This window comes from Dendropsophus ebraccatus, chromosome 2 (genome assembly GCF_027789765.1).
Source record: "Dendropsophus ebraccatus isolate aDenEbr1 chromosome 2, aDenEbr1.pat, whole genome shotgun sequence".
Taxonomy (NCBI): domain Eukaryota; kingdom Metazoa; phylum Chordata; class Amphibia; order Anura; family Hylidae; genus Dendropsophus; species Dendropsophus ebraccatus.
The window spans coordinates 31,619,997-31,632,583 of NC_091455.1; positions in this window are offsets into that span (position 1 = coordinate 31,619,997).

Genomic DNA, 12,587 nt, shown 5'->3' on the forward strand with positions numbered 1-12,587 from the left:
CGAAGTCCCAACAGTCACGGATATTACAGGCTCCCTATAACAGCTGGATTTGTGGATCTATTGAATCGCCTCTAGAGATGGCGTAAGTCGCGCCAGGGAGCGGAGTCTAAGCGGTCGCTGGTCTTCACCAGAACCGCCAGTGATTAGCCCATCCACTAGAGCTGGCAATTCACAGACAACTAGAAATGCTCCTTCAGGGCGCGTTCACATGTACAGGATCCGCAGCAGATCTGCAGCAGATTTGATGGCCCAGATTAGATTCAAAGCCAATCTGCAACTTCAAATCTGCTGCAGATCCTGTACGTGTGAACGCACCCTCAGACGATAATCCGCCTATGTAAAAGTGTCAGTAAGTAGCCAAGGAATGAGAAAACGTTATCGGCCCCATATCTCCCCATGTAAACAATGGATGTGCGATTGTTAGCAAAACATTTAAATGGGCACACAAATGATACAGTGATTGTTCGTGAGGCCTGGCTGTGCGATTGATCGTGCCTTCTAAAGGCATTGCAAATGGATGCCGATCTTGCTGATCGGTGCTCACTTGCGTACGGTGTTAGAGGACCCTAAGAGTGTTCTAAATAGAGACTTGTGCTTGTTCCTTAGGCTAGGTTCACACTGCGTTTTCAGCATCCGTTTAACGCATCCGTTTTTTGCAAAAAACGCATAAAAAACGGATTGCAAAAAACGGATTCATTTGTGTGCATCCGTTTTTCCATTGACTTCCATTATAAAAAAAAACTGATCCGTTTTTTTTGGCGGACCAAAACGGACCAAAAAACGTTGCTGACCCTATTTTTCTGGACGTTAAAAAAAACGGATCCGTTAAACGGATGCTGAAAACGCAGTGTGAACCTTATCAGTTTGAGAAGTTTTTGACTCTTTTCAAGGCTTTGTTCAGACATCATTTTTTGAGATGAAAATACAGTGGTACCTTGGTTTAAAGAGGACCAATCACCTAAATTGTGTCGGACCGCAAGTGACGTCATCAAGATGGCGCCCGGCTTTACAGCACCGCTACAGAGGACTGGGTAAAGTATAAGATACAGACTGCACAGGCAGTCTGTATCTTCACAAAGTCTATTCCTGAAGATACAGACTGCTTTTGCAGTCTGTATCTTATACTTTACAAAGTCCTCTGTAGCGGTGCAGTAAAGCCGGGCGCCATCTTGATGACATCACTTGCAGCCCGATGGTGGAACGCACCATTGGAATGCAAGGGACATAACCAAGATGGCCGCGCCCGGCCTTACTGCGCCGCTAGGATGGATTAGGTAAAATATAAGATACAGACTGCAAAGGCAGTCTGTATCTTCAGGGACAGACTAATAGGCCCAGTTAGGATAGACATACATAGCGATCTCGCGCTGTATAGCGTGGGATCACTGTGTATTTACAGAGCGGCGGGCAAAGGCTCATGGGAGCCCTTCCCGCTGCTCGGCATTCCGGGAGTTTCCTGTCGTGCGCCGGCTCTTTTCAAAAGAGCCGGCGCGCGACAGTGAAGGGAAATGCAAATATATTAAGAACCCGGCAAAAAAATGTATTCATTATATTTACAAAAATTGATTAAAAATGAAATCTTATTAAATGGAGCAATAAAAAACAACAACATTTGGCCGTGATTGGTTCTCTTTAAGAGTAAATTGGATAAAGAGCGCTTTGCAAGTAGAGCTCACAGTTTTTCAAAATTGCAACTTTATTTTAAGAGCATTGCTTTGGTGTAAGAGCTCCCTGTCCTGGGTGGGAGGGGAGTGGGGGAGGGGCATGGTCTGCATAGCGGGGTCTACAACCCTGTACTCTGACCCAGGGAGTCTCCCTCACCTTCCAAATAATGGCAGATTCACCTCAGGCTGCATCAGGGGACAGGACTGTGGAGGTAATCTCTCCATAGCTGTAACCCCTCTTTCCCCGGACAGAGACGCTGCATCAGGGGCGTAGCTAGGAATCATGGGGCCCCCATAGCAAAACCTTTTAAGGGGCCCATATATATATATATATATATATATATGGTGTATGTATGTGATGTCAGTAAAAAATAAAATCTATTGTGGCAGAATCCTGGCTGCAGCCACAAGAGTGACTGGCAGAGCAGAGAGCCAATGGCTGCTTACTATGACAGTCCACCATTTTTACCTATAAGCGCCTTATGGTAAATACATAGGTGCAGGAGCAGACTACCTTCTGCTTAACTCCTTATGTACTGCAGTGTGTGAGTGACCCAAAGTTCCGAAGACACCTCTTACCTTCTCCCCCAGGCCCCCCTCCTGCATGGGCCCCATAGCAACTGCCTACCCTGCCTCTATGGTAGCTACGCCACTGCGCTGCATGTATGTGCCCACATCTGCCCTGCTCATTCCTTCATGCTCCCTGCAGTCTCTGTCAGCTCTTGTGTTTCCTATCCTCTCCATTCCTGCTATAATGTGTCTGCACTCACACTCAGCCATTCACACTGCTGTATAGAAAAGTTTCTGTCACTGTCCTCCTGCACAGCTCTGTGATTCTCACTCCCCATTGCTGTCATGTGACCACACAGACCTCTGACAGCAGCCCTGCTTCTCTATTCTAGCCTGTTTTACTACGCTACTGCATTATGCATCCTGCATCTGCATTTCAGTGATTTCTTATGAGAAAGTGTACTTTGGTTTAAGAGTGATTTGGATTACAAGCACTGTCGCAAAACGAATTATACTCGTAATCCAAGGCATCACTGTACGGCCATATTTTCACCTCAAAAATTGTTGTGTGAACAAAACCTAAAAGTGGTCATACACATTACATGAATGTCGATCAAACCTACTCACCGTGTCACATGTTTTTGGGTGTTTTTACTCTCCTGATCAGGGAAAAGAAGGATCAGGCAATTGGATTTGCACATGCTCCAGGACTGGAAGGCATGGCTGCCGACCACCACCTATCTATAGTTACGGTCATAGTGAATGAGATCACTATTCATGTGCCTCAGCTGTGAGTGGGAGCGCCTCATCCTGAATGCATAGCAGTGAGTAGGCTGGACATCTCTGTAATGCAGACAGACAGAGGATTGTGATAAAGCACTGACACTACCTAAGTGCACAGATGGTGCAAATACAAAGGAGGTGTGAGCAGTTCTGTAAGATCTGACCTGCAGTTAGCAACAATGGATAATCTTATTTTGTCAGCCCAAAGGATCAGAAAGGTGTTATCCCAAAATGAACGGTTATCTAAATAGGGGTAAGTTTAAAGTTATCCAGCAAAAATCTTTTCCTTTCAAATCAACTGGTGTCAGAAAGCTATAAATATTTGTAATTTACTTCCATTAAAAAATCTTTAGTCTTCCTATACTTATTAGCTGCTGTATGTCCTGCAGGAAATGTTTTATTTTCAGTCTGACACAGTGCTCTCTGCTGACATCTCTGGCCAAGACAGGAACTGTCCAGAACAGGAGAGCTTTTCTATGGGGATTTCCATAGAAAGCCTCTCCTACTTGTCATGTCAGGAGAGAGCAGTGTGTCAGACTAAAAATAAAACAACATTTCCTGCAGGGCATACAGCAGCTAATAAGTATGGGAAGACCTGAGATTTTTTTAAGGGAAGTAAATTATAAATCTTTATAACTATATAACTATCTTTAACTATCTTTAACTATCTTTATAACTATCTTTATAAAATCTAATAAGATTTTCCCTGGATAAATTCCCTTTAAATGTTGGAATAACCTTTTTAACTTATCCCCCCATTTTTTAATCATGATGCATTAGAATTTGTATGTATTCTGATGCATTATAGGTTTTCCAGGCAACCTTAGGGCTGCATTCAGCTTCTTTAAAGGAGAAGTCCGGTGAAAATTTTTATTAAAGAATTGTATTGCCTTCCAAAAGTTATACAAATCCCCAATATACACTTATTATGGGAAATGCACATAAAGTGCTTTTTTTTCCCTGCACTACTGCATCAAGGCTTCACTTCCTGGATAACATGGTAATGTCATGACCCGACTCCCAGAGCTGTGCGAGCTGTGGCTGCTGGAGAGGATGATGGCAGAGGGATGCTCAGTGTCCCTCCAGTGCCCTGTGTCCCTCAGTGTCCCCCTGCCATCATCCTCTCCAGCAGCCACAGTCCGCACAGCTCTGGGCGTTGGGTCTGACAAAACCATGTTATCCAGGAAGTGACATCACCATGTTATCCAGGAAGTGACATCACCATGTTATCCAGGAAGTGAAGCCTTGATGCAGTAGTAAGTGCAGGAAAAAAAGCACTTTATAAGCATTTCCTGTAAAAAGTGAATATTGGTCATTTGTATAACTTTTGAGGGGCAATAAAATACTTAAAAAAAAAATTCACCTGACTTCTCCTTTATCCACCGGTATTCAAATGCAGAACGATTGGACTTGAGCATGCTTGAGTTGTGATCTTCTCTAGAGAACGTGCAGAATCTTTCAGGAAATCGACCTGCGGCACAGAATTTAAAGGGGTACTCCAGCGAAAATCTTTTTCTTTCACATCAACCGGTTTCAAAAGGTTATATAGATTTGTAATTTACTTCTATTTAAATATCTCAAGTTTTCCAGTACTTATCAGCTGCTGTATGTCCTGCAGGAAATGTTTTCTTTTGAATCTGACACAGTGCTCTCTGCTGCCACCTCTGTCCAAGATATGAACTGTCCAGAGCAGGAGAGGTTTTCTATGAGGATTTGCTGCTGCTCTGGACAGTTCCAGACAAAGTCACAAACTTGTGTACGAATGAGTGGCTTATTATGACTGTGCAATATTACACCAACACCTACCTAAAGCCCATTGATAATTGCCCCATTGACTTTTTTTCAGCTAATTTTCCACGATGGAACTTCTGCAGCAAATCCGTCACATATGGACATAACCCTGAGGCTGGGGCTGCACTGCGATTTCATTCCTATAAATCACTGTGATACATTGCATTGCACTGATCGTGCTGGGGCTGAGATCAGCGCTCATTTGCAGTGCCATTAGAAGGTACGATTAGTTTCTAGCAATAATCCCCTTAGCAATAAAAAACTACTTTTAATCCTGCAGCGCTGTGTCTAACGGCTGGGGCTTACATTTGTATATGCATTAGGCTGGCACCACCTCTCTGTCCCTCCTCCCCACCCTCTTCATCATTAGGAATGCTCCAGGCAGATTGCTTCCTATTCCCCACCTGTGTGTATAATGAACATGGGCTGGATCTTTAATACACCTGTGCAAAGCTCAAACAGCAGTAAATGTTCCTGGATCATTCCTAATGATGAGGAGGGTGGGGAGGAAGGACGGAGAGGTGATGCCAGCCTAATGCATATACAAATGTAAGCCCCGGCCGTTAGACACAGTGCTGCCGGATTAAAAGTTGTTTTTATGACAAAAGCTGCATCCCCTGCTGAATGGACCCCAGGACAGATCTTGGATTAAAAGCAGATATCCGAAGGTAAAGGTGGTTTGGGGGGTCAGATTGTGGGTACAGAGTCGCTTTCAGTGCTATAACACTCGCCAACAGCAAGCATGTTAAAACCAGCAGACCGTTGTTATTGTTCTAAAATTTGAAGATGAGGATCAGCCGCCATCGTGCATAGTTGCCTTTTAACAGAAGCGTCCAACGTAAAGCCCAATAATGAGCCAAATACAGCTGATAATCGCTTGGTATAATAGGGCCTTAATACTTCTCCTTCTTGCCGGATCCACTTTTGGCTTTGGCTCCAAAAACTGCACCAATAACTGACATCTTATTTCCCGAACATCATCCGGACACTTCTAGGTCTATGTCCAGGACCCACACTGGGTGCACATCCCAGGTGTCATGTAGACCTGGAGTTGTCACAGGCTAAGGTTACATAACACCTTCACACCAGATCCAGTTTCCTTTACATCGGCACACGCCGTCTTGCACATCCTTATAAATACATCTTGTTTTTGTCCTTTATTTTACTTCAGTATTACAGCAGCTTTCTCTCCTCTGTGGAAAACACATCTCCCCAGGCGCCCATTACTCGCACTGTACGGTTTTGCTGAGCATTACATAAGCCAGGCATTCATTCCACTCCACCTCCACACACCCCTCGCACACCCATCCCTTCCCACATGCACTGGCTGCCTGCTGGTCAGCAAGTCACCTACAGAAATTGTAAGAAAAACTAAACCAAGACCCGCAGCCGACCGCTGCAACTACACTGGACATGTCCTGGCAGGGGCTCATGTATTATATGGGCTTTCTGTAGCTGTGGTAACACTGCAGCATCCGGCCCTACAGTCATGATTTTACCCTTAGAATTTTTTTCCACAGAAACACTGCCATTTTTCCCTCATAGACTTCTATGGGGAAGGTAAAAACGCCAGGAAAAAACATCTTGTCTATACAAATATTTGTGTTTTTTTCTCTCCTAGTTCTCCTAGTGATAAAGAATTCCATGACTTGTACTAAAAAAAAAAAAAAATTGTGACAAAACACCAGAGGAAAGAACGCCTATAGTAATTTACACCAAAAAGAGAAAATGAAAGGAAAACTGCCCAAAAAGAGTCCAGTGTGCTTAAAGGAGAAGTCCGGGGATTTTGAAAACCCAGCAGCTGGCAGGGGGAGGGGGAAATTTGATAACAAGTAGGAACCTACATCTCCCCGTGCCCACGGTGAGTAGCAGGGCCAGCCTTGGGACCTCCGCTGGAAGTCATTTTCAGTTGTGATGTGAAGGACTGGAGCCCAGCACACGCAGGGAGGGGGGGGGTCCCGAGTAACATTAGAAGTGGTACTCTGGTCAAATTAAATTTAAAAAAAAAGGGTAGGCAGGGGGTGGTAGGAACATAATAATGAAGTCATACTTACCTGTCCCGGTGCCCCCGCAGCTGCAGCGCAACCAACCTTAGTTCTCCTGTTTCTCCCGGCTTCCTGTGTGGTCATGACCCAGTAGAAATTACCCGTTTGGCCAGTCATTGACTGGGGAGGTGTCTCCTCTCAGTCACTGACTGACTGAGCATGCATTTTTGAGTGGGGTTGTGGGGTCATAGGACCAGGAGACCACGGGAGTCAGTGAGCGGTGACGGTGCGCTGCAGGGGACAGGTAAGTATAACTTCATTATTATGTCCCTACCACCCCCTGCCTGCTTTGATTTTAACATTTACCCCTCTCTGTAAAAAGATATGTATACCTATTAAGCCTGTCGGATGCCACGTGTTTCTGAAACACGTTGGAATCAAACTCTGCTAACATAGACGATGGATCTGTTGTACTGTATTAGTGTAAGCAATGCTATGTGACCTATATACAGCGTTTGTATACATTTCTATCATGCCCCGGACTTTAGCCTGACAGCTCTCACTGTAATGACACTTGGCAGCAATCCTTCTGCCGTGTGATCGGGACACATAATATAGGGTAGATTTATGGCCGGCTCTTATAATAAGATTCTCTGTGTTGCCCATAGCAACCAATCACAGCTCAGCTCTTATATCACTAGAGCAATATGAGTAATAAATGCTGAGCTGTGATTGGCTGCTATGGGCAACAAAAAGAATATTCTTATAATTCAATGGCCCAATATTTCCATTCATTGACAGCAAGTGGAGATAGAAAACTGTAGGAAAGGCAATAAATAGTAAAGAGTTGTAACTGTACATTATGCTGTGTATTATACTATATGTGTTATTCACATCAGCCTGGAAAACCCCTTCTCCTCAGGGATCCGGAATCTTTGTCCAGCTCCAGTAACTTCTAACATGTCCTCAGACATGTCCTCAATAACAAAGGTTTTTGTTAGTACCAGGTCGTAGGGTCGTATGTAAAAATCGCACAAAACACGCAGCGAGAATACACATACATTGACTTGATAGCAGTCAGTATCACTGTGGATTTATGTGCGAGAAACTAGCAGCGATAAATATGCAGCGAGTCTGTACGTGTGAACTGACCCTAAGGGTACAAACACACACAGCGTATACGCAGCAGATACGCAGCAGATTTGATACTGCGTATCGCAGCAGTAAATACGCAGCGTATATGCCGTGTGTGTTTGTACCCTTAGGGTGCCTTCACACGTACCGTATCGCTGCGTATTTATCGCTGCGAGTTTCTCGCACATAAATCCACAGTGATACTGATTGCTATAAAATCAATGTATGTGTATTGCGTGTTTGGTGCAATTTTGGTGCGTGTTTGGTGCGATTTTTACATGCGAGTTTTGATTTTCACATGATTTTCACAGGAGAATTTAACACCACAAAAAAACACAGCTACTTTCGTGCGAGTTTTGTGCAATAAATACGCAGCAATATGGTATGTGTGAAGGCACCCTAATATAGAGGAACAAACGAGCGCCGACCTGTCAGGCCAGCGCTCGCTTCCTCCTCATTTCCCACTCACTACCTGTGCTATTACACGCACAGAAATCGAGCAGGTATAAAGTGACACTGGCTCAGTTGCCCCTAGCAACCAATCGGATTCCGCCTTTCATTTTCCAAAGAGTCTGTGAGGAATGAAAGGTGGAATCTGATTGGTTGCTAGGGGCAACTGAGCCAGTTTCACTTTACACCATGTTTGATAAATCTCCCCCATTATATTCTGTAGTCATCTAAACAGATGTTATGTGATGATTTATTTCTTACAGGGAACCTATGCTGCCTGAAACATCCCCAGTCAAGGCCAGATTGGCAAAATGGATCTGCTGTGTTATTGGGGGGGGTGGGGGGGGTCTTTTTTTCTGTTGGCTTCCCCTAATATATTTGGGCTGTGTTGTATAAAGATGAGCATGCTCAAGGGCGATCATGCAGCATTTCATTACTGTTGGCTGAAGAAGTTGGATGCAGCCCTAAGAAAGTCCTGGAAAACATAGATACAGCCATAGGCCATAAGCTGCATCCATGTTTTCCAGGACTCCCTAGGCCTGCATCCAACGTCTTCAGCCATCGGTAATAAAATGCCAAATGATCCAGTCGTGCTCATCTCTAGTGCTGTGACATTACACTACACTTTAGGTTCTTTCCAGTTTTTAATGACCTTACACGAATCATTTTATCTCATGGTCATCGAAATGTGTTATCCTTCATAGAGTGACATGGGAGGCCACAGGGCAGAGGAACATTTTCTCCTGTATTTTTTATTCTGCTTGTATAGCGAGGGTCATTTGGGAGCAATAGTCTGCAGTGAAGGACCCACGGATATAAAATATTCACAAAATGGTCTCTCTCTATAAAATGGCAACTGTAGTACCGGATGTTGTCTGCGACTGCTATGCGCTTACGGCTTCTCAGCGAGCGATAGGTTTTATAACAGCCATATAATGATAAGATGTGTGTTTTTTTTGTCATTTTTACCCCCATATAGAAGTCTATGAAGGAAAAACACCAATGTTTCTTTGGGAAAAAATATAAAAGATAGATCCTGCTGCGATTTTTAAAAAACTGAAAAACGCCATAGCTAAATACGCTGTGTGGCCATTGCGTTTGATTTGCCCCAATGACTGTCAGATCTGGCTGCAGATTTTCAAACTTTTGAACACCATGCACCAATTTCAGTGTTTTTAGAGGTGCTTTTTCCTAAAAACGCCTAGTCGGAGCCCACCCTTAGAATGGTTTTCTAGCCCCATTCAATGGCGATAATCAACAGTGGAGCTAAGTGACGACGTACCGCCAGAGTTCTTGCAGAAACCTATTGCATATTTTCACTCTAATTTTTGTATATTTCATTCACACATCAAAATATACAAAACAGACAAATAAATAATGCTCGAGTCTTCCATTGATTTCAATGGGGTTCGTTACTCGAGTCGAGCACAGATAATTTTATATGATTGGGCTATTCACATGTTCTGTTTTATTCACAGATCTGCAATCTGCTCAGTGAAAAAATAGGATATGACATAAAATAGGACATGTGCCTGACCATGGCACAGATCCCTCATATAAATCAATAGAATCTGTGTTTTTCATGGATTCCAACGATGTGGCATCCGTGAAAAACATGGATGTGATGTCAGTGATGTTAAAGGGAATCTGTCACTGAGTTTATGCCGCCTTAAATGAGGGCAATTTAAACTAGTGATAAAAATGCTAAACAGATCGGTGTATAATTTGATCATTTTGTTCAGCTGTTCTCCTAATATGCAGGAGAATTCTTGCAGCACCCTGCCTCCCGCTATCCAGCAGCTGATTGACAGGTGATTTCCTATACACAGCATGGATAGATAACTGCCAATCAGCAGCTGGTGGGCTGAGTTTTCTGCTTCTCATGAATATCCAGGACTACTGGGCTCATGCACATAATGGAGAGGACTACTTTTTCTCCATGTTATTCAGGAGGATATCTCTGGATCAGCTGCACATAATAATGTAAGTGATACATCATTCTGTTCAGCTTGTATGTCACTAGTTTATGTTACCCTTAGATAGGACAGCAGATACCTACTGACAGAGTGTCTTTAACTTCATTATAACATGCATTGTACAATATTAACAGATCCGCAGAAAACAGATGCAATTACAGGCGATTTTTCACAGACCATGGAGCACTTTATTCACTGACCTTGAAAAATCACTGAACGGGTGCCTTCACACGTACCGTATCGCTGCGTTTTTAACGCTGCATTTTTTACATGCGTGTTTTGATTTTCACATGATTTTCATGTGGAAATCAAAACTCGCATGTAAAAATCGCACCAAAAATGCAGCGTTAAAAACGCAGCGATACAGTACGTGTGACGCTACCCAACGTGTGAATGAGGCCTAACATGCCACGCCACATAGTGCCTCCAGAGTCCCTTCAGAATAATATATGTTTATGTTCTCATCGACAAACTTTGTAATAGTTATAATTTGTCCGTAAACACAGAGAAATTACAAGCAAGCCGCAGTAAGGGCCCATTCACACTGTGGAAAACAGGCGGAAATCCCGCTCAGAATTCCGCCTGCCTCAATGATAAGTATGGGGCTCCTCCGCTCTCCGCTGAAAGAACTGACAGGACATACGGCAGCTGATAAGTATGGGAAATTGAGATTTTTTTTTTTAAATAGAAGTACATTACAAAACTCTGGCACTTTCTGTCATCAATTGATCTGAAAGAAAAAAATTGTGCTGGAGTACCCCTTTAACTACCCATCCCGTTACATGGGGAGATGCGCGGCCGGCCAAAGAGATTTTTTATATTTTTTAACCTGTCAGAACGATCAAACCTGTTTGATCATTCATTGGCTGATGGATGGGCCTATTATGCTGCGTTTACACGTAACGATTATTGCGCGAATTTGCGCGTTAACGGTCGAATTTGAACGATAATCGTACGTGTAAACGCAGCGAACGATCGAACGACGCACGATAAATCGTACATTTTGATCTTTCATCAGGTCATCAAATCGTCGTTCATCGTACCCAAAAAATTTGCAAATCGTTGCAATCGTTGCAATCGTTTACACGGAACGATTATCGCTCAAATGCGATCGTTATTGCGAAAATTCTAACGATAATCATTCGGTGTAAACGCAGCATTACACTTCCATATATTGGATTTATAGTCACACTTGGCTTAGCCTATAACTGCCCCCTGACGATAGACTATGTTCACACGCTGAATTTTTCTTCCAGATCTGTCAAATCCCTCGTAGAAATTTATGGTCTTTGGTCTTCTGCTATTTTTTCATTTAAAGTGAATGTATCAGCAGCAAGTTTTTCACATGGATAGAACAGCGCCGGGAAGCTGGTGCCACAGAGGGGTGGCGGTTTTTACTCCCACTGTAGGAGGGCAGGCCCCCCTTTAGTGCTTCACCTCCGACCAGCGCCTGGCAATAGAACAGCGCCATATGCAGGAACCAGGCCACGGTTCAAAAAAAGGACTGCGGCACCGGCTTCCCTGCGTCTGCGCTGCTCTATCCATATGAAAAACTTAGTGTCACTGTCGTGTTTTTATTTTGCAGAAATCAATAGTACAGGCAATTTTAAGAAACTTTGTAATTGGTTTTATTACGCAAATATGCCATTATCTGCATTCAAAAAGACTTTTCCCAGGTCCCCCCCCCCACACACACCTTTCATTCACTGCTCATTATCAGGAAATTGTGTCTTGTTGCATCAGACGTGCCCTGTGTAACCTATGGAGAGGGGAGGGGGGAGGAGGGATATTAGTCGCCAGTAGAGAACAAAGGATTACACAGCGGGACCTGTGTGAAAGCCGGTATTCAGAGGTCAGAGAGGTCAGTGCTGACTTCAGAGGAGATAGCCCTGTGATGTGGGTGTAAATTAACTCTTTGTTGTCCTGTTTTGGCGCCTCATCTCCCTCCACCCCTCCCCTCTCCATAGAAAACCATGAAGACAGGGGAGGGAGAGCTTCACACTGCTTTCTCATGATAAAAATGCATTTTTCGGCCAATAAACCCAATTACAAAGTTTCTTAAAATCGCCTGGACTATTGAAAAAAATTAAATTAAAAACTGAAACGACAGTGACACCTTAAAGCAAATGCACCTGATGGGACATTCACTTTAATTTCAACTCCACAGACTTGGCTGCACATTGTTGAGTCCAGGTTACTAGATGCAGAATCTAGGTAATATATATATATATATATATATGGCATCTCATTGCTTATGATGACCCCTATGACTCCTTACAAAGACTGCAGGACCA